This window comes from Arvicanthis niloticus, chromosome 4, assembly GCF_011762505.2.
Source record: "Arvicanthis niloticus isolate mArvNil1 chromosome 4, mArvNil1.pat.X, whole genome shotgun sequence".
In the NCBI taxonomy this organism is placed as follows: Eukaryota; Metazoa; Chordata; class Mammalia; order Rodentia; family Muridae; genus Arvicanthis; species Arvicanthis niloticus.
The window spans coordinates 14003405-14030572 of NC_047661.1; positions in this window are offsets into that span (position 1 = coordinate 14003405).

A 27168-nucleotide genomic window follows, 5' to 3' on the forward strand; every position below is an offset into this window, starting at 1 on the left:
ACACACATGCACACGCGCGCGCACACACACACACACACACACACACACACACACACACACACACATATCGACATGTTGGCAGCCAATGTACATAGATTAAACCTGAAAACGGACCCCCAGACAGAGTTATTTTTTTTCTTTTTTTTATTAGATATTTTATTTACACTTCAGATGCCATCCCCTTTCCCCATTCCCCCCCCACCCCCCTTAGAAATCCCCTATCACATGCCCCCTTTTCCTTTTTGCATTTATACATTTTTTTAAATAATGTTAATCATAAGCGTTATAAGTTTGGAATTGTTCAATCAGAGGTGTAACCCACTGACCGACCTAGCTATAACAACTATCTTTGACTGGTGGAGATACATGAATATCTGCCTCCCTGTCTCCCCCCTCTTTCTCTCTTTCATCACCTAGCTTCTCCTCTCCTTCTTCTTCTCCTCTTCTTACTCCTTTTCTTGCTCTCAGTACTCCTCCTACCTTAGCTCCTCCTACACATCACCCTTCCTGTTAAAATGAAACTTTTCTCTCAAAATACAATTAGAGCATAATTATGCCAATTTGTACCAGTGAGGTACAAGATAGTCCTAATACCCAGTCCATCATTTTGTTGACTAACCAGCACCTCTGTCATCTATCCTAACTAAAACATTTAGTTCTGAACCTGGCTTTAGGATGAATGTCAGCTGACTACCATCCACTCAAATCTTTTCTCTTACGGTAAATAGCTATAAGTTTTCAACCCCGTCAGAAATCCAGAATGACTGAGTTAACTATAATTGTGGGAAGCACAAAGCATAGCTTCTAAAACTTAGCCAATTTATAAAGACCTCTGAACACCTGAAAAGCCCCTATACTACCGAACATTGGAGCATCAAATCTTCAGCCTTCTGGCCCAGAATCATCTGACAGACCTTGGTGATGCAGGATTATTAAGGACTGATTACTCTGTCTAGGCAGATATAATCAGTCGACTATTCTGCATGTGTGTCCTTTTCTGGACAGTAATTTGTCTGTAGATGGAGAGAGGCAATTCTTGCCTAGTGGCTGTTACCACACAACTGGAGTAACTCCAAGGATGCTCAATTTCTTCTTAGAATCCACGACAGGAAGCTGTCAGGAGCAGACAGGTCTCTGAACATTAATATATAAATATTTGTAGCATCAGTTCTATGGACTTCTGATGTTTTGAAAACCAACTATCCATGTAAGGTAACCTGGACTGTTTTCTGTTAACTCCTCTCAGCTATTTCTAAGTAAAATATGGAAAGCACCCTAACAATAAACTCAAAAATATGAATTTGCTATAGTCCCTTAACTCATAGGTTAACCATCCCAAATCAGTTAAAAAAGGGCTGGGTCTAGGCATTGTATTCCTAAATGTGTTATACAGGCACAATGCCCATGAGTGTATCAATATTCATCTCATTTTTATATTAATAAGAGGCTCGTACCAATGAAAACCTTAAATTTGAGATCAAAGTAAATTTTGTACCATTTAAGAATTTATAACTTCATCTTGATAATAAGTATACAGATTTCTACCAGTAGGTTATGGCTATGCAGTAAGTCCTAGCTAATCCCCCCTGTTCCAACAAAACCACTACTTGTCCCTAGAAAGACAGACCATTATTAACCACATTAGTCCCCAAGCTCAGGGAATAGGGGCGCTGACTCTTCTTTAACTTCTTCAAGCTGATTAAGGGCGTTGAGATTTTAGAAGAGGGGTGGGGGGGAGAGTAAGTTGATAAGCCTCTGATGCTGTGTCTTCACTGAATCCAGATGGAATTCCAGGACATCAGAGGTTTGGGCAGGCCTGCTCAGTATGCTTGATGAGTAGATACACCAAGGCTGTGTATTCTGCAATATACAAGTTTTAGTATCAAGAAAAAAAAAATTCCACCCCCAGGGCGCTGACATTTTTTTTTAAAGATGTTGGTCCTGAAGACTTTTTTTTTCCCGCTTCTTAAAATTGGTTGTAGTATTTACGTTTCAGATTTTATCCCCTTAGCCTACTTCCTCCCACCACCCAGAAACCTATCCCATCCCCCTCCTCATGCTTCTATGAGGCAGTGACCACACCTACCCCCCTCACTATCCCCTCCCCGACCTCACATCCCCCCCCACTGTGTGTTCATTCATTCATTTTTCATTCATTTTTTTATGGGACCAAGAAACTCCTCTCCCACCTATGTCTGACAGGGCCATCCTCCCCTACATATACCTCTGGAGTCTTGGGTCCCTCCCTATGTGTTCCCAGGCTGGTGGTTTAGACCCTGGGGGGCTCTAGTTGTTTGGTATTGTTGCTTTCCACCTGGGGTCAATAACCCTTTCTGCTCCTTCAGTCCTCTCACTAAGTTCTCCATTGGGAAACCCCTGATCATATCAGTGGTTAATTGTGAACATTGTCCTCTGAGTGTTTTAGTCTTTGGCTGACCTCTAAGGAGACAACTATATCATGTTCCTCACATTATGCACTTCCAGCCATCCACAACAGTGTTTAGATTAGGTGGCTGTACATGGGGTGAATACCCAGGTGGAAAGGTCTCCTGATGGCCCCTCCTTCAGTTTCTGTTCCATGTTTTGTTTCCCTATTTGCTCCCTTGAGCATTTTTATTTCTCGTTCTAAGTAGAACTGAGGCATCCCCTCTTGGTCTTCCTTCTTCATGAGCTTCATGTGGTCTGTGGTTTGAGTCTTCGATAATCCAAGCTTTTGGGCTAACATCCGTGGAGATATGTTTGTGTAACTCTCTTCTTTTGGGGTTTTTGGAAGATCACTTTCTTGCTTTTTCTAGGTTGTAGTTTCCCTCCTTGTGTTGGAGTTTTCCACCAATTATTCTTTGAAGTGCTGGATTTGTGTTGAGATACTGTGTAAAATTGGATTTGTCATGGAATATTTTGGTTTCTCCATCAATAATGATTGACAGTTTTGCTGGGTATAGTAGTCTGGGCTGGCATTTGTGTTCTCTTAGGGTCTGTATGATATCGGTCCAGGATCTTCTGGCTTTTATGGTCTCTGGTGAGAAGTCTGGTGTAATTCTTATAGGTCTGCCTTTATATGTTACTTTGCCTTTTTCCCTTACTGCTTTTAGTATTTTTTCTTTGTTTTGTACATTTGATGTTTTGACTATTATATGGCGGGAAGTATTTCTTTTCTGGTCTAAACTATTTGGAGTTCTGTAAGCTTCTTGTATATTTATGGACATCTCTTTCTTTAGGTTAGGGAAGTTTTCCTCTATAATTTTGTTGAGGATATTTACTGGTCCTTTTAGTTGGGAGTCTTCCCCCTCATCTATACCTATTATCCTTAGGTTTGGCCTTCTCATTGTGTCTTGGATTTCTTGTACATTTTGGGTTAGTAGCTTTTTGTATTTTGCATTTTCTTTGACAGTTGTGTCAATGTTTTCCATGGTATCTTCTGCACATGAGATTCTCTCTTCCATCTCTTGTATTCTGTTGGTGATACTTGTGTCTATGACTCCTGATCGTTTTTTTAGGTTTTCTATCTCCAGGGTATTGTCCCTTTGTGATTTCTTTATTGTTTCTACTTCCATTTTTAGATCCTGCATGGTTCTGTTTACTTCCTTTTCCCGTTTGGTTGCATTTTCTTGAAATTCCTTAAGGGATTTTTGTGTTTCCTCTTTAAGGGTTTCTATCTGTCTATCAGTGCTCTCCTTAAGTTCTTTGAGAGTGTTATTTATGTCTTTCTTAAAGCCCTCTATCATCATCATGAGAAGTGATTTTAATTCTGATTCCTGCTTTTCTGGTGTGATGGGGTGTTCAGGGCTTGCTCTGATGGGGGAGCTGGGTTCTGATGATGCCATGTAACTTTGGTTTCTGTTGCTTACATTCTTGCTCTTGCCTTTTGCCATCTGGTTAACTCTAGTGCTGCCTGTACTTGCTGTCTCTGACTGAAGCCTGTCTTTCTAGTTATCTAGCTTGTGTCTGATCTCCTAGGGGTCCAGATGTCTCTGTGATCTTTTCCAGCTGCACTGATTATAGTGGTACCTCTAGGATGCCTCCGGATATGGTGCCTCCAAGGTAGTAGTCCAGCTAGGTGTCTGCTGTTCTGGGTGCAGTGTCTCCTCTAGAATATCTCAGGATACGTTGTCTGAAGCTGTGAGTTCATTTGTTCCTCTGTGGATCTGGATTGAGTGGACCTTCCAGTATGTCTCAGGTGGAATCCAGGGTCCACACAACAGCAGACCTGGCAGAGGTCTGATCTAGGCCTCAGATCTGAGCACTAGTTTCTAAGACACTGTCCAAATTAGAGCGCCTGGGATCCCTGCTTCCTCTGGGTTCTTGGAGGTTGGGGACAGAGCTGCCACCCAAGATCTGCTCAGTGCTCTGTCCCAGACCGGAAGGAACCAGTGTTCTGGGCCAGGAGTAACTTCCTGGGTCCTTTTGGTTCCCAGTTACTCCCTGTTTAGGGCGGGCCCTGCTGTCTGCTTACCTAAGATACTGCCTGAGTTCGAGCACCTGGGATCCCTGCTTCCTCTGGGTTCTTGGATGTTGGAGGCAGAGCTGCCACCCAAGATCTGCTCAGTGCTCTGGCCCAGACCGGAAGGAACCAGTGTTCTGGGCCAGGAGTAACTTCCTGGGTCCTTTTGGTTCCCAGTTACTCCCTGTTTAGGGCAGGCCCTGCTGTCTGCTTACCTAAGATACTGCCTGAGTTCGAGCACCTGGGATCCCTGCTTCCTCTGGGTTCTTGGATATTGGGGGCAGAGCTGCCACCCAAGATCTGCTCAGTGCTCTGGCCCAGACCGGAAGCCAGACAGAGTTATTAAAGTAACAGGCTGGCAAAACAAGGACGGGTAAGATTTTTCACAGAGCCTTACCAACCTAAGGCATAAGTGCATTGCCTTTGATAATGCATATTCCATGATGGGTAAGGAAGGCATTCTTGTCAGAACAACCTAAGACAGGATCAGTCTTGTTAACAAAATAAAAAAGGGGGAGTGGTGGAGAGCCTTTGGGGCTACTTGGCAAGAAGCTGACATGGGCCAAGGACAAGGAAAGGGGCTGCTTGGCAGGAATATGACATTGGCCAAGGACAAGGAAGTAGGCTTCAAGCAGAAATCTGACATCATACTAGAAAAGAAGTAATTTCAGGTACGAGTCTAAATCGTAGGCTACAACAAAGAAGTAATCTCAGACAGGAATCTAAATCTTAGGCTAGAACAAGGAAGTAGGCTTCAGACATGAAAATGACCTTGGGCTAGGATAGGGAAGTAGGCTCAGATACTTTGGTCATCCTGATAAGCCCTTAGAAACAGTGATCGATCATGGGAGTGTTCACATAATTGGGTTTGACTCTTTGCTTTTTCTTTGACTATTTGTGTTTATTGTCTTGCTTGTTCCTTGACTATTTGCATCTATTCTATTGCTAGACCCTCAACCAAGAACTGATCTTAATACATGCATGTAATCAAAATGGTATAAAAGCATAAAGGAAGAGGGGGTATAGGATGGGGGGTCCTAGGGAGGGGAAAGAGGAAAAGGGGGAAAGGGGATGACATCTGTATTGTAAATAAATAAAATATCCAATAAAATTGAAATGCAATTCCAAAAAAAGAAAGACACACATGTGCCCACATGTGCACGTGCACAAACAGGCACACACGCATGCACACACACACACACCGAACTTTCATGTTGCTAACACGCTTCCCCTCCAACACTCCTGAATTATTACTTACTAAAAATCTATATTCCATCTTTGCTACCCTGAACCCAGGCCTGCAGCCTTCCTGGGCTCCAACCCTTGACTCTTACTTGTTGGCAGTCTCTCTGTCTCCCTGTCTTACACTTCTCAGGTCTGGACCTCCTTCCACTCCAAGCAATGGTGATTCTTCTTCTTCCCCAGTTCCTTGCCCCAGAATCCTGAAGTCCCACCTCTGTCTCCCTGTGCAGTCATTGGCTGTCAGCAACTTTATTTACCAATTAAAGCCAACTAGGGGCAGGGACCCTCAGCATCTTATATGCAGACATTCGGATTCTCATGTAATTTTTGGAGCCGAGTTAACACAAGTAGCATTAGAACCAATCCACAATATGTGTTTACTGGAAAATATAAAATTATACATAGTTTACATTTTATTTCTATCATATGGCATTGTTTAAAAACAACCTTTAATTCAGTTGATTGATATCAGAAGCAAGCCTGCTTACAGGGAATTTCTCAATATACAGTAGATTAGAATCTTGGCAGGCTTTATCAATCATAATTCTGTGTTTTTATGAATTTTGTAATTATAGATTGCCTTTGAAAAAGGGAAAATGTATGAGGTAGGTGGTTCATTTTACATGGACCTCAGCAATTTTAGTTTCAAATGGCAAAATGTTAGTTTCATATTAACCAAGTTATATTTATCAAATTAACATGAGCACTATTCAATCTTTTCTTAAAGGCAGACCTAATTTTACAGTTGTTGATGTATAAAGTTTCTACAGGTAGGTAATATGTAATCCATTTGATGATACTACTTGTGAGAGGTGGATCCAAGATGATTCTCTGTAGCTTACAAAAATTTTTAAGTTTATTGAAGCCCATATAATAGAGAAAACAATAGATTCAAATATTTATGAAACAAAATTTTATGAAACAGTTTTGGGTTAAAAGCATGAACATTCTTTAGTTTGACTTCCTCTATCCAGAAGACTGGATGTGTATTAGTTTAGTATAATGAGAAGCATTTTGAGTCTATATTTAAAAGACAAGCACAGACATCTGCCATATCTCCATAGTAGGAAGTTTCTTCCTCAGGAAATTTGTAGCACTCATGTGACTTCTGCTTTCTCCATTTAATGATTTATACAACATGAGCAGTTTCTGGGAGACTCACCTGTCCTGACCCCCCAAAGTAAGAGCCTTTAACCTTTCTAGAGAAAGGGAAAAAAAGAAATGTCATCTGTCCCTATAAAGATCGTGGTTCCAGGCTGGGGAGATAGCTCAGTAGGAAAACTACCTGCTGTGCATGCGTGGGAACCTGAGTCACTAGGGAGCACCCATGAAAAAGTCATGCTGGTGTGTGTGTGTGTGTGTGTGTGTGTGTGTGTGTGTGTGTGTGAGAGACAGAGAGAGAGAGAGAGAGAGAGAGAGAGAGAGAGAGAGAGAGAGACCTTAGCCTTGGTTGGGGTGGGGTGGAGACAAGCTGATCCTGAGGGCTCGCCAATTGGTCTAGCTGAATCAGTGAACTCCAGATTCCAGTGTCAACCTCTGGCTTCCATATCCACCTGCACAGGTGAGTGCACAATGCCCCCTCCCCCATCGACTGTCATCACTGACTACCACCACCCACCAATCACCACTCACTCATTACCATCTTACACCACCACACACCTACCCATTCCCCAACCCACACCACCACCCACCACCCCACACTGCCACATACCTACCCACTACCACCTTGCACATACACACACATAAGAGATCAAGTTGGTCAAGTCTTGAGTGTATTTCCTGAAATTGAATCTGTATCTCATCTCTTACCAAGTAAGACTCTTCCCATGCTTTCTCTACTCCACATCAGGGCTTGGGCTGCAGACGTGGACAAGGAGAAGGGCAGCAGCAAAGACTATTTAAAATGGAAAAATCAATGCATATTATGCTTTACCAAGAATTTTTATTTTTCATCTTTCTCCTCATAGGATACCTCTGTCTTGCATAAACAGGAGGCACTCTGTAGAATCCTAAACAACATCTCTATATGCAAATGAGTCACTCACTTCTCAGGCGAATCGTTTTTTGTGCTCATCCTAACCGTTCCTTTCAGATTAACAACAATGCGTCAGCCTATGGCGGTTTGGGTAAAAAACGCAAATTTATTTTTATAAGGTTCACCTTCCACAAGTATTCTATTTCCTCAAAAGTGGGTAGACTCTGCCAAGATCCAAATCCAGAAACATCTAATGAGGAAAAAATATAAAATGTGGGCAGGTGAGATGGCTCAGCAAATATACTTGAAAAGGCACTTGCCCAGCCTGGTGACCTGAGCTCTGTTTTGGGACCCACATGGGAAAGAGAGAGCTCACTCCATAAAGTTGTCCTCTGACCTTTACCCATGTGGCCCTAACTCACAAAATAAATAAAAATATAAAATATAAAAGCTTCTCAGGTGTAAGCAGAGGTCACCACTACCACTGTTGGGTACCTTGTATCCAACTCATTCTTATAAAAGAAAATGTGGTATCATGATGAAGTGCATTAGGCTCTGGGTTGAGTGCTTTCTGTATATCCCAGTAACACTCCATAAGAGCCCTGAGAAGTAGCCTCATTCTAGGGATATTGATGAGAAATCTGACCTGCCAAGGCCTTGAAGGTGCCCACAGAGAATGAACTTAGGATGCCTCTGATGCCAGTCTTCCCTCTGGAGATGACCTCTGTCTTATTGTGAAGAAGGATAATAATGAGCCATAAATCCCCAACCTCAGGAGTGCTCCCAAGAAGGTGCTCCTTAGTCATCTCTCAATGCTGCTGTCCCATCAGCACGTATCGTGAACCACTCCACCGCACTTTTGTGCTTTGAGGCATGATGAACCTTGAAGGCAACAATTGCTCAAATAGCTGGTCTTAACTTTCTTCCTGACCCATGTCATTTATGTAAGCTCTCCTCTGCACAATTGATGTACTACTTTGTTTAGTAATGAAAGTTGTTTTTTTTCCTTAGAGAGACATTTACTGTACAAGTATTTATAGCAGTAAGGCATTAGAAGCAATCCACTGTCCATCAACTGGTAAGTAGACAAATACGGTAGAATACTACCCAACAACCAAGGAGAATCATAAGTTGTGCAACATGGATAAACTTCAGAAACGTTATGCCAGACTCAAAGGCACACATGTTGCATAACTCCATTTACATGAAATACTCAAACAGGAAAGGCTTTCTGGAGACAGAACACACAGCTAAGAATGGGAAGGGGGACTAACTATTAATATAAAGGACAGAAGAGATTCTGTTCATGTTATAAAAATGTTTTCACACTGGACAATGATGTCCAACTTAGTAACTAGTAAAAAAAAACCCCAAATTACATCTCTTAAATTATTGAATTTTATGGTATATAGATGCTACCTGAATAAGGTCTTTAAAAACTATTTTATATATATAATCCTGCATGAGTATTCCCACATGTGTGCAGGTACCCTGCCGTAGTTAGGGTTTTACTGCTATGAACAGTCACCATGACTGAGGCAATTCTTTTTTTTTTTTTTTTTTTTTTTTTTTTTTGGATATTTTATTTATTTCAATTTCAAATGTTTTCCCCTTTCCTGGTTTCCCTTCCAGAAACCCCCTATCCCATCCTCCCTCCCCTGATTGAATTAGGGTTCTTCCCACCCACCCACCCACCCCTAGCTCCCTGCCCTCTCATTCCCCTACACTGGCGCATCTAGCCTTCCCAGGACCAAGGGCCTCTCCTCCCATTCATGTCCAACAAGGCCATCCTCTGCTACATATGTGGCTGGAGCCATGGGTCTCTTCATGTGTATTCTTTGGTTGGTGGTTTAGTCCTTAGGAGCTCGGGGGGAGGGGGGCAGTGTGGGTTTGGTTGATTGACATTGTTGTTCTTCTTATGGGTTACAAACCCCTTCATCTCCTTCAGTCCTTTCTCCCCCATTGGGGGCCCCATGCTCAGTCCAATGGTGGGCTGCAAGCATCCACCTCTGTATTTGTCAGGCTCTGGCAGAGTCTCTCAGGAGACAGCTTTATCAGGCTCCTGTCAGCAAGCACCTCTTGGCATCTGCAATAGTGTCTGGGTTTGGTGTCTTTATATGAGATGGATCCCCAGGTGGGAAGTCTCTGTATGGCCTTTCCTTCAGTCTCTGTTCCATGCTGTGTCTCTATATTTCCTTCCTTGAGTATTTTGTTTCCCCTTCCAAGAAGGATTGAAGCATCCACACTTTGGTCTTCCTTCTTCTTGAGCCTCATGTGGTCTGTGAATTGTATCTTGGGTTTTCTGGGATTTTGCGGACATATCCACTTATCAGTGAGTATATACTATGTCTGTTCTTTTGTGGCTGGGTTACCTCATTAGGATGATATTTTCTAATTCCATCCATTTGCCTAATAATTTCATGAATTAATTGCTGTTAATAGCTGAGTAGTACTCCATTGTATAAATATACCACATTTTCTGTATCCATTCCTCTGTTGAGAGACATCTGGGTTCTTTCCAGCTTCTGACTATTATAAATAAGGCTGCTATGAACATAGTGGAAGATGTATTCTTGTTATATATTGGGACATCTTTTGGGTGTGGTATAGCTAGGTTCTCAGGTAATGCTATGTCCAATTTTCTGAGGAACCACCAGACTGATTTCCAGAGTGGTTATACCAGTTTGCAATCCCACCAGCAATGGGAGAGTGTTTCTCTTTCTCCACATCCTTGCCAGCATCTGCTGTCACCTGAGTTTTTGATCTTAGCCATTCTGACTGGTGTGAGGTGGAATCTCAGGGTTCTTTTGACTTTCATTTCCCTGATAATTAAGAATGTTGAACATTTCTTTAAGTGCTTCTCGGCTATTTGGTATGCTTCAGTTGAGAATTCTTTGTTTAGCTCTGTACCCCATTTTTTAATAAAGTTATTTGGTTCTCTGGAGTCTAACTTCTTGAGTTGTTTGTATATATTGGATATTAGCCCTCTATAGAATGTAGGGTTGGTAAAGATATTATCCCAATCTGTTGGTTGCCGTTTTGTCCTATTGACTGTGTCCTTTGCCTTACAGAGGCTTTGCAACTTTATGAGGTCCCATTTGTCGATTGTTGATCTTAGAGCATAAGCTGTTGGTGTTTTGTTTACCTGTGTCTATGTGTTCAAGGTTCTTCCCCACTTTCTCTTTGATTAGTTTCAGTGTATCTGGTTTTATTTGAAGGTCCTTGATCCACTTGGACTTGAGCTTTGTACAAGGAGATAAAAATGGATTGATTTGCATTCTTCTACATGCTGACCACCAGGTGAACCAGCACCATTTGTTGCAAATGCTGTCTTTTTTCCCCACTGGATGGTTTTAGCTCCTTTGTCAAAGCTCAAGTGACCATAGGTGTGGGGGTTCATTTCTGAGTCTTTAATTCTATTCCATTGATCTACCTGTCTGTCATTGTACCAATACCATGAAGTTTTTTTTTTTGTTTGTTTTTTGTTTTGTTTTGTTTTTACTATTGTTCTGTAATACAGCTTGAGGTCAGGGATGGTGATTCCCCCAGAAATTCTTCTATTGTTGAGAACAGTTTTTGAGATCCTGAGTTTTTTGTTATTCCAAATGAGTTTGCAAATTGCCCTTTCTAACTCAATGAAGTCGAGTTGGAATTTTGATGGAGATTCCATTGAATCTGTAGATTGCTTTAGACAAGATGGCCATTTTTACTATATTAATCTTGCCAATCCATGAGCTTGGGAGATCTTTCCATCTTCTGAGATCTTTAATTTCTTTCTTCAGAGACTTGAAGTTCTTGCCCTACAGATCTTTCACTTGCTTGGTAGATTCACACCAAGGTATTTTATATTATTTGTGACAATCGTGAAGGGTGTCATTTCCCTAATTTCTTTCTCAGCCCGTTTATCCTTTGAATAGAGGAAAGCTATTGATTTGTTTGAGTTGATTTTATATCCAGCCACTTTGCTGAAATTGTTTAGCAGGTTTAGGAGTTCTCTGGTAAAATTTTTGGGGTCACTTAAGTATACTATCATATCATCTGCAAATAGTGAAATTCTGACTTCTTCTTTTCCTATTTGTATCCCTTTGACTTCCTTTTGTTGTCTAATTGCTCTGGCTAGGACTTCAAGTATTATATTGAATAGGAAGGTAGAGAGTGGGCAGCCTTGTCTAGTCCCTGATCTTAGCGGAATTGCTTCAAGTTTCTCTCCATTTAGTTTGATGTTGGCTACTGGTTTGCTGTATATTGCTTTTGCTATGTTTAGGTATGGGCCTTGAATTCCTGATCTTTCCAAGACTTTTACCATGAAGGAGTGTTGAACTTTATTAAATGCTTTCTCAGCATCCAATGAAATGATCATGTGGGTTTTTTTCTTTGAGTTTGTGGTGGATTACATTGATGGATTTCCAAATGTTGACCTATCCTTGCATCCTCGAGATGAAGCCTACTTGATCATGATGTATGATCATTTTGATGTATTTTTGAATTAGGTTTGTGAGAATTTTATTGAGTTATTTTTGCTTCAATATTCATACGGGACATTGGTATGAAGTTCTCTTTCTTTGTTGGGTCTTTGTGTGGTTTAGGTATGAGCATAATTGTGGCTTCATAGAATGAATTGGCTAGTGTTCCTTCTGTTTCTGTTCTGTGGAATAGTTTGAGGAGAATTGGTTTGAATGTCTAATAGAATTCTGCAATAAACTCATCTGGTCCTGGGCTTTTTTTGGTTGGGAGACTTTTAATGACTGATTCTACTTCTTTAGTGATTATGGGACTGTTTAGATGGTTTATCTAATCCTTATTTAACTTTGGTACCTGATATCTGTCTAGGAAATTGTCCATTTCATCCAGATTTTTCAGTTTTGTTGAGTATAGGCTTTTGTAGTAGGATCTGATGATTTTTTTGGATTTCCTTGGTTTCTGTTGTTATATCTCCCTTCTTGTTTCTGGCTTTGTTAATTTATATACTGTCTCTTTGCTGTCTGGTTAGTCTGGCTAAGTGTTTATCTATCTTGTTGATTTTCTCAAAGAACCAGCTCCTGGTATTATTGATTCTTTGTACAGCTTTTGTTTGTTTGTTTCTACTTGGTTGGTTTCAACCCTGAGTTTGATTATTTCCTGCCATCTACTCCTCTTGGGTGTATTTGCTTTTTTGTTATTCCAGAAGTTTCAGATGTGCTGTCAAGTTGCTAGTATATACTCTCTCCAGTTTCTTTTTGAAGGCACTCAGAGCTGTGCGTTTTCCTCTTAGCACTGCTGTCATTATGTCCTTTTAGTTTGGGTATGTTGTACCTTCATTTTCATTAAATTCTAAAAAGTCTTTAATTTTTTTATTTCTTCCTATACCAAGTTATTGACTAGAGTGTTCAGCTTCCATGTATATATGGGCTCTGTTATTTTTGTTGTTATTGAAGACCAGCCTTAGTCCGTGGTGTCTGTTAGGATGCATGGGATTATTTCAATCTTCTTGTATCTGTTGAAGCCTGTTTTGTAACCGATTATGTGATCAGTTTTGGAGCAGATACCATGAGGTGCTGAGAAGAAGGTATATTTTTTGTTTTAGGATAAAATGTTCTATAGATATCTCTTAAATTCATTTGGTTCATAATTTGTTTGTTTGACTGTATCTTTGTTTAGTTTCTGTTTCCTTGATCTGCCCATTAATGAGAGTGGGGTGTTAAGGTCTCCCACAATTATTGTGTGTGGTGCAATGTATGCTTTGAGCTTTAGTAAAGTTTCTTTTATGAATATGGATGTCCTTGCATTTGGAGCATAGATGTTCAGAATAGATAGTTTATCTTGGTAGATTTTTCCTTTGATGAGTATGAAGTGTCCCTCCTTATTTTTTTAAACTTTTGGTAGAAAGTAGATTTTATTGGATATTAGAATGGCTACTTGCAAGTAAATGGACCAAGACAATTCTTATAAGGACAACATTTAATTGGGGCTGGCTTACAGGTTCAAAGGTTCAGTTCATTATCATCAAAGTGAGGAGCATGGCAGTGTCCAGGCAGGTGTGTGTAGGAGGAGATGAGAGTTCTACATCTTCATCTAAAGGCTGTTAGGAGATGACTGGTTTCCAGGCAGCTAGGAAGAGAGTCTTAAGCTCACGTCCACAGTGACACACCTATTCCAACAGGGCCACACTTCCAAATAGTGCCACTCCCTGGCCTAGGCATACTCAAACCATCACATAGCCATAAAGTCCAGAAGAGGGCATCAGGTCCACAGAGGTGTATATGAGCCTCCAGATGTGAGTGCTGGCAACCACTCTTCACCACTATGCCAACATTCTACCCCCTAAATTTATACTTGAAACAATAATATTACTGTGGTGGCACACAACTGTAATCCCAGCACTTGGAAGGTGAGGCAGAATTGTTAGTTCAAAGCTATCCTAGCTACATAGCAAGTTCTAGACAAGTCTGACCAAAACAAACAAACAAAAAAAAACTACAGCAAAAACAACAACCACAAAATCATATTTTTAATAATATCTTCAGATGCACAGAAAAGGCTTAAATTTGTTACACAGTAATCTGTTGAGAGATTAATTTCTTCATTACCTAGAACTTCTTACATTGTCCAGGCATGGTGGCACATACAGTTACTCCCAGTACACAGGTGCAGGTAGATTTCTGTGAGTTCAAAGACAGCCTGATCTATGTAGTTAGTTCCAGAGCAGCTGGAATTACACAGCGAGACCCCATTTTAAAAATCAATGTAAAAAAAAGAAGAAAAGAAAAAAAGAAAAAAGGCAAATGAAGAAATTTTGACTTCAGCGAAACTTACATACAATTAAATGAGATATTAGAGTCAAGGTGCCTTGCAGCTGTAGAGACGGCTCAGTGGTTAAGAACACTCTTCCAGAGGACAGACTTCATTTTTCAGCGTTTATGTCAACAGCTCACATGCACATATGTGGCACACACACAGAGAATCTTTAAGAAAATTAAGGTCCTCTGAAAACTAACTGCTGACAAGATTCCTTACACACTGCAGAAAATGGGACTTATCACATTCTGGCCTCTAGGTGGCACTAGAACCCAAACTTGAGCAAAACCCTGGCCTTTGAGCATCGACTTTGAATACCTTCACAGTTTCTAAGTCAGGTCTTTATAGGGACACTTCAGCCAAGTGTCTTAACTCTAGAGTTCCCCCTGAATTAACCTTATGATGTCAATTGTCTCCCATTGTCACCTTCTAGCCATACTCAATTTCTTTCTTCAAATTTTCTGAATTGTATTGACCAAGTCTTTAATCAAAGAGGTTCCGTTAACTGCAGACAAAACAAATACAGTAAAACCAATAAAAAAAAATTACTATATTGTTTAGAAATGGGTAAACATATGATAGAAATAATATAGAGCAAAGGCAAGCCATGTGCAAATTCAGAAGAGTAGTTTCACCTATTTCAAATGTGCAAAATCTTTTACTTAGGTGAGCTAAAAGGCAGAAAGGCACTTAAGAATATCTCTCCTTGATCCTTGTTCTCATGAGGGCTGGATGCCAGAGTGTGGGGGAATTCGAGGTTGGGGAGGTGGGAGTGGGTGGGTGGGTAAGGGCACATCCTCATAGAAGCAGGAGGAGGGGGATGGGATAGGAGGTTTCTGGGTGGTGGGGAAATAGGGAAAGGGGATAACATCTGAAATGTAAATAAAATATACAACAACAACAATAATAATAATAAAGAATATCTCTTCTCCAAGAGATCTTGGTCTCTGTTAGGGCCCAGGCCTGCTCTGGCCGATGCAGATCTCCCCTTTACAAATCTTTGACAAACAATGGATCAGCAATCAGGTCAATAACTTTGCATCTCACCAAGCAGTGGTTCAGCCAGATGGAACAAGAAATGGAGACTAGCCCTTACCCATTTAACCCAAGATGGTTTGATCCATGGAACAGACTTTCGGCTACCCAGATTCCAGATCTTAATCTCTAGAGCTGATGGTTAAGACACGAAAACCTGTCCTCCACCCAGGCCACACCCTGCTTTTGTTTCTTTAGGTAATGCACTGGGGAGATAGCTGAGTTGATAACATCCTTGCCAGGTCTGAGTGCAATCCCCAGTACCCACAGAAAAAGACAGGCATAGTAGCACATGCTTGCATTTCCAGTGCTGGGGAGACAGAGACAGGAGGATCCCTGAGGCTTACTGGTCAGCCCACCTATATACTATGTGACGGGGACCAGACCAATGAGGGCTCCTGATTCAAAGACACAAGGTGGACAGCTGATGAACCACACCTAAGGATGACCTCAAACACACACACCTAACTGCACATGTATGCACGTACACAATTGTCCCGCAGTAATGTCCACTCAGAGTTGGGTGGAGTGCATCTAATTCTTCACCTAGGTATGCTGGAGCCATGAGTGGCACCGCAGTGCAAGCAGGGGACAGTGTGCTCAAGGCCAGAGGCCAGGAATAAGTCTGAACTTGTGGAGGTCTCCTGGGCACATTGGGAATTTCTTTTTAAATATTTACTTTTTATTATTTTTAAGTGTATGTGAATCATGCACCGCACATTTGCATGCAAAGCCTACTGAAACCAAAGGCATTGGATACCCTGTAGTGAGAGGTTACAGGTAACTTTGGACCACAGACAGCACTAGGCACTGAATTCAGGTCTTTTACAAGAGCAGCGAGTGCTCTTGGCCACTGAGCCATGATTCTAGTCTTCAAGCCTGCTTTTTAACGACAAGGTCTCATGTATCACAGAATCCTGAACCAGCCAAGAACTGCTTATATTGCTGGAGATGACCTTGAACTTCTGATTCTCCTGCCTCCACCTCCTGAGAACTAGGATTACAGATATGCTCTACCATATCCTGCTTATGGGGTGTTAGGGATAAATCCCCAAAATTGTGCAAACTAGTCACATACTCTACCAACTGAATCACACAACCAGCTCCAAATGTCTCTACAGAGAATTTTAATACTCTCGATCCTTGAGTACATGAGGTAGCCATCTCAAGCTACATGTCAAATGTCTCACAAATAGATCCAAGGAAGAAAACAGAGGGCACATTGGGGGAAAAATGCGGTTGAAGAGCTTTGGTATTGGCCACTGAAGCCAGGGCCATGTACAGACTAACCCCAACTCAACCGCTAAGCTGGATCCTCAACGGTGCAGTGAGCTTTATATGAGCGCCCTCCTCCAGCGTGGTGATATTATGCTCAGGATTTCAATATGACTTCCCAGTCCTATCTCTCTAGGAAGAATTAGGTAGGGAGCACGGAGCCTGCCTTCTTGTACTTTACTCAATGGGTTCTCAAAGAATTGGATCAAGAACGAGAGCCAAGAGTTCACAAGGCACAAGGCATGTGGGCCTGGCGGAGCAGCTGGGACACACAGTGCCATTATCTGCCACCTGACCTCCTGCACAGCCCCTGCCCTGTCTCTGTGGGTGGCTGAGCTGCTTTCCCCAGGGCATATGGAAGCTGAGCTTGTGTCATAAGTTGTGTCTTAAAAGCAATAGTGAAGCTGTGTGAGAACACGGGCCAGGGACCACGAAAACCCACTACCCATTCTAGAGAACTGCTCACTGGTGATCAGACTTCCTTAGAAGGGGAAGCGCTTGAAAGACTGCTCTGGCCTCCTGGAGCTCTCTCTGCAGTGGAAACAAATCGCCTCTGAAAATACAACGCCATGTTGCTTTTAAAAAGTGGTATTTAAGCAGCATGGAAGTAGCCTAAAAGAAATTAATGCTAAATCAATTCAGGCCCATAATTTACATCTGCTGCCTGACTCAGAACAGCTCCCTTCCGTAACTGGAAATCTATGGACCTAATTCTGGGATGACTGGAAGGAGGTTTGTGTCTCAGCATGTAGCTGAACAATCTGTCACCGGGAGAGTAAAGCTGTAACCCCTAGCCAGAAGAAGCTAAAAAAGAAAGATAGAAAGATAGAAAACCAGAAAGGAGAGAGCTTGGGGGTTAAGGAGCACACACTGAAAATCAAGGACTTGTGTTTGTTTGCAGGTCCAGGTGCTTCAGCCTGCCCTCTGCCTGGACCCTCTTTCCCACCCACCATGTTCTGCACTTAATCTAGTTTTGCCTAAAAATCTTGAGTCGCTCCTGTGTTGAAGGTCAGCCCCCTCATCTGAAGTTTGACATGTCACCAGGTCATTGGACCAACACCAACTTGCAGTGGACCTTGCTGTTTTCTATCAGTATTCTGGGCATGATGCAGATTTTGTTTTGTTTGAAGGTTTTGTTTTCATGTGTTTTGTATGTGGGTTCCATGTGTCTGCATTCGCCCAGGGAGGGCCATCTTAGGGAGGTGGAGGTACAGGGAGTTGTGAGCCATTCCACATGGGTGCTTAGAATCAAACTTAGGTCCATGGCAAAGAGTGTCAAATAGCACCCCAGTGTGAGGAGTAAGGAAAGGAGTCTGATGTCCAATAGGGCTGGCCTTTAGTGCTGAAGAGCCAGAAGAACAAGAAAAAGAAGGGCAAGAAGAGACATCAAAATGTCTATATTATACGGAGAAGACTTTCTGGGGGAGGGAGGGTAAGCTCGGCTCCTCAGCGGCAAAGATAGAGAGCAGAGTGTGCTCTGTGTTAGCATTCTGTCTAAACTCCTCCCCACAGTTTCCTGGCAACAGCCAGGTAGGCCTGGCCCACTATAAAAGGGGCTGCTTGCCCCCTCCTCACTCTCTTGATCTCTCACATTCTTGCTCTCTTGATCACTCTGTCCCCTTTCCCCTTCTGCCTTCCCTTCCCCCTCTCTCTACATGGTCATGGCCTGTCTTTTCTTCTTCTTCTTCTTCTTCTTCTTCTTCTTCTTCTTCTTCTTCTTCTTCTTCTTCTTCTTCTTCTTCTTCTTCTTCTTCTTCTTCTCCTTCTCCTTCTCCTTCTTCTTCTTCTTCCTCTTCTTCCTCTTCTTCCTCTTCCTCTTCTTCCTCTTCCTCTTCTTCTTCCTCCCTCTCTCTCCCTCTCTCTCTCTCTCTCTCTCTCTCTCTCTCTCTCTCTCTCTCTCTCTCTCTGCTTCTACTACCCTCTTGGCTTCCCTCCCCATGCCCTGAATAAACTCTATTCTATACTATACTGGTGTGTGGCTGGTCCCTCAGGGGGAAGAGATGCCTCAGCATGGGCCCACTGAGACATCCCTTCCCCATACCTCTTCTAAGGTAAATCTTGTGACCCCTACAGCTGCTAAACTTGAGGGACTCTCTCATTGGGTCCACCTGTTTCATCTCAAGCCTTTCATCCCTCCACCTAAAATGGACTCTTCTTTATACACGTTGACCCTAACAGGACCGTGCTCTATTAAGCTCCAGAGGACATCAAGATCACCCACCTTGTCCTCAATCTCAGAAAATGAGACTCCACTCTGGCAACCAAGCTTAACTTCACTGGACTAGACATGGGTTTCTCGTCCTCCCCCTGCTGCTTGTTTCCATCAGGTCAGCCCTTACATCTGGAGACCAGAGGATCAAGAGACTCCAACCAAGATCAGAAAACTGCTCCATAGCCAGATGCCAAGAACCAATCCAAATTGCTGTCATCCCTCTATCTGTTATCCTATCTAAATATTATGTTCTCTATACTTGCTTTCTGTTTGACCAGATAGAAGATTATTGTAGAAAATGGCCAGACGAGTATGGGGGCTGCCCATATTGGTCTTGTCAGATACATATGCTAGGATCATGGACCAACCATTTCTTCTACCAACACTGCAAGACACACTTTTCTACACACAAGATCAGTGGGATTCCAGCTGTGGTGCTTCAGAAGCGACCAGATGTCCTGATAGATAAAGAAGATGGTCTTCACAGGTTCCTCCAAGAAGAATGCTGTTTTTAGGGAACATGAGACCTCCAGTTCTGAGATTTTTAAAAAACCCCATATAAAAGTAGATACTCTCTTTAGTAACACCCTTTCTAGTCATCCTCCTGGTGTTATTATTCCTCACCAAACTATTAATCTGTTCCTGTTACAGGATTACCAGCCGCTGTCTACAGAGGAACCTGATGCACACATCTACCAAATGGACCCTGATGGTGAAAGCCAGCTACTCCCCACAATGGACTACACCCCTACACAGCAGGAAGTAGTTTAAGAGACACTGTGCCCCAGTCCCCTTTCACCATCAGCTTCCCGTCCCCTTTTTTTCTTCTCTTTATAATAAGAACAAGGGAGGTATGTTGGTATCAGGTTCCAAACCCAGTGACATCACATCTAGGTGACACCCACATCGTTGCCAAGGCAACTGCCATACATTCCCAGAATCCACCTGGCTATATCCTACCTTTACCTGAGAAAGGCTATGTCACCACCAGTATAAATAGGCAGAGCTCTCTTTCTTCTTCTTCCCCTATCTTCTTGCCCCCACCATTGCCCTATCTCCTGAATAAGCCTCACTTGGAACCATTTGGTCTGGTGTGGTCTGTCCTGAGCCGCATGAACAACACCACCCTGTAACAAGTAGGGACGGAGGGAATGCTGGGAAAACCCAAAGGCCAGGTTCACTTTGGTATGTAAAATATGCACCTCAGCTGTCTGTCCTGTCTGGACCCCAACACAAGCAGCTCCGACATTAGCTTTCCCCAAGCTGCCTATATGTACCAGGCTTTTATGCACAACATAAATCTTTCTCATCAGACAGTCCTCCTACTTGTCATGGCGTGAGGCTTTTAGTTCGGTGACCCTGAACAGCCCACTTCATTTCTCTGGGCTCCAGGGTTTGTTGTTGTTGTTGTTTTGTAAAAGGACATGGCTTCTGTTCTAGATTACAGGGTTCAGATTAAACAGACTGTCTATTTGTTGTTAGTTTTGGTCATCCTAGGGACACAAGTGTCACAAGACATCAGTCCTATACACCCAAAGAACTCTCAAAATAGTTCAACACAGGGAAACGTGAAAAACAGCTATTTCCTCAAATCTTTCCTTTGTAAAAAAAAAATAGATTTTTCAAATGCATTACATAAGTTCTCTTTCAATATAACAAATACGCCATAACAATTCTTTTTAAAAGGTAGGTGTGTGGTCCGTGCCTATAATCCCAGCATTCTGAAGGAGGATCAGCTGTTGAAGGACATTTTGGCTACAGAGTGAGTTTAAGGCTAGTCTGGGCTATATAAGACCCTGTCTTTAAAAACAAAAGGCCCAAAAGTGATTTCACAAGCCCTAAGTGGGCTTGTGAGAAAGAAAGAAATCAGGGGTCTGGAGAAATGTCTTTGTCTGACAGTTACATACAGCGCACATCACATATACTATGTACACATAAATGAGGGGGGAAAGAAGAAGGAAAGAAGGAAGGAAAGAAGAAGGTAAGGAAGGAGGGAAGGAAGGAAGAAAGGAAAGGAGGGAGGGAGGGAGGGAGGGAGGGAGGGAGGGAGGGAGGGAGGGGGAAAAAGGAGGAGGAAGGGAAGGAGGGAATGAGGGAAGGAGGGAGGGAAGGAGGGAGGAGAGAAGGAGGGAGAAAGGGGGAGGGAGAGAAGTGTCCTACCAAGAACCAGTTTAGGGAAGCCATTCTTCTGGAGGTTCAGGATAAAAACCGCCCCCCCCCACACACACACACAGCTCACTTGCCCAGAGGGAGGTGCTGAGGCTCAGTCCAGGACCAGGCCTGAGACAGTCAATGAGAGATACTGTAAAGCAACAATCTTCTGTTCATTTTTTTCTGCACCATTAGAATGCAGGCGACCAGGGGAACCTCCTGAGAGGGGTACATCTGGATGCCTCTGTTACAGACAAGGGCTCTTATTATCCTTGAGGTAAACAAAAGGGATCCCTTAGAGAACAGAACACTCTGAGGCCCTGGGATGCATCTCTCTTGGTAGGGTGCCTGCCTGCCTAGTGTACAAAGCCCCAGGGGTGTGAGTCCTAGCACTTCATAGACTGGACATGATGCCAAAGGCCTGGAATCTCAGCAGCACAGAATCTTCATCTGTATAGTAAGTTCCAGGTCAGCCTAATTCCCTGAGATCCTGTTTCAAAAACCTGGACAGAGATGGGGATGATCTCACCTAGTCTGGCTTTGTGGATGACCCAGAGACAGGGCGTGACCTGAGCCGCTGCTCCTGCTGAGAATCCCTAGGCCTGACTGCAGTTTCCCCTCCCCCAACCTCCATCTGTCCAATAGGAGAAGCCAAGCAGCCAGACAGGCCGGTGGGAGGGTCTGAGGCAGTGGGAACACGTGGACCAGGTAAACTACATTTCTTAAGTCAGCAATTCTAGGTTTTCGCTCCCCCCTCCGCCCCCGCCTTTTGTCCTTCATTTAAAGGAAACATTTCTGAACATTCCACCAGCTTCTAAAACAACCAACACTTGTTCCCACGAAGGAGGGGAGGGGAGGGAGAATGAAATTGTTTTTCTTTTACTGAAGGTCAGAGCCTATACTCCTGTTTCCCTCCCTGGTTTCTCTCTGACTCATCCTAGGGCCTGGGACAAATCACAAGCTTCTAGTCTCCTTTTCCTTACCTGGGGGAAAAAAAGGTCTTATTTCATCGTCTTCCAGCTGCCTTTCTGTGCGTACTGTTTGAGACTGTGTTCCACTTACTTCCTCCAAATTACCCTTTCATGGGGAGCTTTAGTGTTTTTTCCAAGCAGGGAACGGACCTCGTGTACTCCAGTTGTTCCCAGCAGAGAACCGCACTAGAATGCAGCAGGTCGCAGGCCACGTGATTTTTTTTTTTTTTTTTTGTTTTGGTTTTTGTTTTGTTTTCTGGGGGCTGTTGGCAATGTCTAGACATTTTGGGATTATGCAATCACCGGAAGAAGAAGTGTACTAAGCGGAAAGGCGGGCTGTTGCCAAACACCTACCGTGCATAGGACAGTGCCTGCCATAGCAAATGATCATCCTGTTTACACTGCCTTGTTGTCCGATGAATGGAGCGCTGCTCTTTCTGCTAACCTATGACAATGTCATTGTGCTGCCCACTTTCCTCAAGGCTCCCTCCATCCCCCTGCAGCAAACTGAGTGGAGAGGGGTGCCTGATTTCCAAGCTCTTTCTGTAGGGTGGAGTTTCAAAGGAGCCTGAGGGCCTTGTTTGTCAAGTTCTCAAGTCACAGGCTCAACCTGAGAGGGTCCTTCCTACAGGAGTGCCTGCCCTCTGCTTCCCTCTGGGATGGCAGGACACAAGACTTAAATCTGGTTAAAGAGAAGTGCTTCCTTGCTGTTTTCTTTGCTGGGGACAAGCTCCAGACATTTGGACTGGGAAAAAACTCTGAGCTCTCATGACCAGATTCAAAAGCCCCAAAGCCCACAGACAACTATGCTAATAGGGTTGAAATGGGAGTCACAAAGATCCAAACAGGAAGCTTCCTGTCTTCCTCCAGACTCCTCCTACCTCTGGGTTCAGGTACCTGTTCTTTCCCTCTTCCCCACACTCTCTCAGCCAACAGGAAATTGCCAGGAATGGGAATTTTTCTGTCTTCTTTGAGACTGAACATGCTTATATTTGTAGCGAGCTATGGAAAGACAATGCTTAATCCAAAGCCATGACTACCCCTGGGGGTCTTCTGTGTCCCCAAGAGGCTGACAGACCAGATGGCGACTCAGAGGTGACCAGTTTGCTCCCACAGGAAAGGTTAGTGTAGGGAAGGAACCAAGTTCACCACACGTAGTCACACAGTGCTCCAAAGAGCTCAGTAGCCCTGGTATTTTTAATTTTTTTTTTTTCATTTTTTGGGCAGACGATTATGTTTGTCACTGAGAATGACCTTGAACTCCTGATTCTCAGAGTGCTGGTCTCATAGGGATGTGCTACCTCTCTGCATAGTTGCTGGTGAAAACCAGTGCTAGCCAGACACACTGCTGTTCGAGCCATATCCTACAACCCTATACAGTACACTGTCCCAGCAACCTAAACAAGGCAAGATGGTAGGAGGAAAAAAGGTCACAAAAGTAAACAGAACCAAACAGAAAATAGGATGAATGGAATCTCCATGAGTTTTATTCATTTCGTTTAGTTTAAGTCTCACATGGCCCAGGCTGTCTTGAATTCACTTCGGTAACTGATGAATGACCTTGAACTCCTGGTCCTCTTAGTCACTCACCAGATGTTGGCATTATCAGTTCTTCCCTTACGTTCTATCAATTAAAAGGTTCTTGCAAGTAGCATATACATTTCCTAGGTCTATATTTCATTTTCTGTGCATCTTGGCATACAGCCAAGTTATTTCTATGGGTTTCCACAATTGCTCCTCACAAGCCTGTGCAGTGGTCATTGTTACCCCGATATTAATATAAAATAACACACGAAGAATAATAAATCTAACGGACAATAGTTAGAGACTTCAAGGAATTAGGTCAGTAGTGTAAGAGGCAGGGCCAGGATTTGATCCCGACTGTAGCTGTGATTATGACGTTACATCATAATGCCTTGTGTCGGGAAATAACTGAGCCTTTTAGCTCCAGGCATCTCAAATAAAGTCAGTTCAAAGAACAAGAAGAGTGTTCTCTGACTCAATGGCTTCCTCTGCTGTTCTTCTTCTCCATAGTGACAAAGGTAGCCAGGGAAGACCTGCAGTAGAGGTTTGGTCCACACAACAGCCACACAGTCATCTCTAAGACCAGCGGTTCTCAACTTGTGGGTCTCAGCCCCTTTAGGGGCATCCTAAGGGGTTGCCTAAGATCAACAGAAAGCACAGATATTTACATTTCAATTTATAACAGAAGTAAAATTATAGTTATGAAGTAGCAATGAAAATAATTTTATGATTGGGGGGTCACCACAACATGAGGATCTGTATTAAATGGTCTCGGCATTAGGAAGGTTGAGAACCACTGTCTTAGACATCCAATAGAGTCTAGATTTTTCTTTACCCTCCTCCTTCCCCACCTCTCTGAGACAAAGTTGCTTGCAGCCCAGGATGGCCTTGGGTATAGCCAGGGTATAGCCAGAGTAGACCTTAGACTGAGTTTCTTGCTTCTTCCTCTCAAGTGCTGGGATTACAGACATGGACCACCACATCCAGTTTATTCAGTGCTGGGGGTAGAAACCTCGGCTCTTAGAATTCTAGGGAGGTACTGGGAGCTACTAAGTGAGCTGCCTCTCCAGTCCAGAAATCCAATTTCTTAAAATATCACAGCCTGTGTTACAACAAAGCCTCCAGGTGGTTTAAATGCACTAAAGCTTAAGAATCACTGACCTGGGAATGTCATTGCCACATGGCCATAAGTGTGAAGCAGGGACAGGAAGAATAGAGGAAGCAATAATTACAACCAGTGCAATTGAATTGGAGGCTACTTTTCTCGTTCTCTAACCGATGCTATCTGAGATGCCTGGGGCAAAACGGCTCAGTTATTTACTGTACACAGAACTGTGTGAAGGACCCTAGGCTAGCCTACATCTAATTAGGTGTGAAACTGCCCATTTTGCCCTTGATTTTCTATGGAGCCATCTCTGTCCTGTCTGTTCTGTGCCAGGACCTTCTCCATCTCTCTCCCCTTACTCCTCACCATCCTCTCTACCCTGATACCTCTTTGCTCTGATGGTATCGTGTAGCTTCTGGAAAAAACCTCAACTCCTTAATTTGACATTTAAGAATCCTGAAAATGTTGCACCCTGCTTTTCTCTCTCTCTCTCTCTCTCTCTCTCTCTCTCTCTCTCTCTCTCTCCCTCCCTCCCTCCCTCCCTCCCTCCCTCCCTCTCTCTCTCTCTCTCTCTCTCTCTCTCTTTCTTTCTTTCTTTCATGATCGGGTGGCTTGGAATTCCTAATGTAGCTGAGGGTGACCTTGAACTTCTGAAGCCTCTACCTTTTGAATGCTGAGATTGCAGGTTCTAACTACCATGTCCAGTTGGTGCTTGGGGACTGAAGCCAAGACTCTCTGCATGCTGGGTAGGCACTCTCCCACCTGAGCTCGAACCCAGGCTCGAACCTTTCTTATTCTTACCTTTGAGCACCTGAACACCAGATCAGAGTTTGCCACAGACTCAATGTTCTCACACCACCACTTTTGTTTATACACTTTCCTCTAGCTAGGATTGCTTCATGCCAGTCCTTCCGTATTTACAAAGTCTACCTCCCATATTGTCTGCTTCACAGTCTCTCTTGATCCTTCTTTCTAACTATAGATTTGTACAGGATTTGTTTTTAATTATATGCTTGATTGTGATCACGCTTTCTAGGTCTCCCTACTAGATATCGGGAAGACAGATATTCGACTGTTTTCATCATCGCCTCTTCTATAGGGCTCTGCACTGTGACAAAGCTAGATAGTGTGTATGTATGTGTGTGTGTGTGTTTAGGTGTTTGTGTGTACATGTTTGTATGTGTGCACACGTGTATGCATGTGCACCTGTAGAAATCAGAGGTTGATTTGAGGTGTCCTCAGATACTGTCCACCTTAATTTTTGAGACAGGGTCTTTCACTTAAAACTGAAGCTATTTATCCAGGCAGATTGGCCAGCCTATAAGCCCTAAAGCTCCTCTTGCCTCGTCCTCTCCCCTGCTGGGACAGCAGGTGTGTAGAGCTGAGGGTCTGAACTCATGCGTGCAAACCAACATTCTGTGAGCCTTTACCCTACTCCTAACACATAGTTGTTTAATTAATGAGTGCATGGATGTTACACACACACACACACACACACACACACACACACACTGGAAAGACTTGCCTTCTCTTGCTTTCCTAAATGTTCTCATCAAAATCAATGATTTTTTTTTCTAACAAATTGTTATCTATTCAATCCCTCTCAAAAACAAGGTCATTGCTATAGTACAAAGTTACCAGAGGCAAGGGTATCAGCGAACCAGATTAAGTGTTCCCACAGTAGGTATCTGCTCCTTTGTAACAATGTAGAGGGACCTACAGATTGTTGCTAACCTCGGTGAAGAGGACAATGGAAAGACAAGGCCTAGCAGTTTTTTGTGCCAAGAGACTTAAAACAGAGCCAACTCTCCAGGGAATGCTCATTGGAGCCCTGATGGTCTCTAGTTAAAATTGCTGGCCTGGCTTTCATCCAAAAATGGGAGAGGGAGAGGGGGAGGGGGAGGGAGAGGGAGAGGGAGAGGGAGAGGGAGAGGGAGAGGGAGGAGAGGGAGAGGGAGGAGGGGGAGGGGGAGGGGGAGGGGGAGGGGGAGGGGGAGGGGGAGGGGGAGGGGGAGAGGGAGAGAGAGAGAGAGAGAGAGAGAGAGAGAGAGAGAGAGAGGAAGGGGAGAGGGGGAGGGAGAGAGGGAGAAAGAGGAGAGAGAGGGAGGGAGAGAAGGAGAGGGGGGAAGGGAGAAAGGGAGGAAGAGAAGGAGAGAGGGAAAGAGAGGGAGAAAGAGAAGAGATGCAGGGAGAGAGTCTTCTCAGACAGCATTACAGCTGGATTTAGGGAGACAATCTGCTCCATTTTAATACTGTCATTCATCAGATTTTCCTCACAGGCTAAAAAGAGAAAAGAGGAGCAAGGGACACTGTCAGCCCTCAGCCATCCAGCAGGAAGCAAAGTAGAGGCCTGAGTTTCCCTTTCAGCAGGGAGCCAGTTGCCATGGTGAGGAAGAAGCCTTCTCCAGACTCCAAGCGCAGATTGGTTCTGATTGGTTCCAATAGGCCTGGCACTCCAGGATT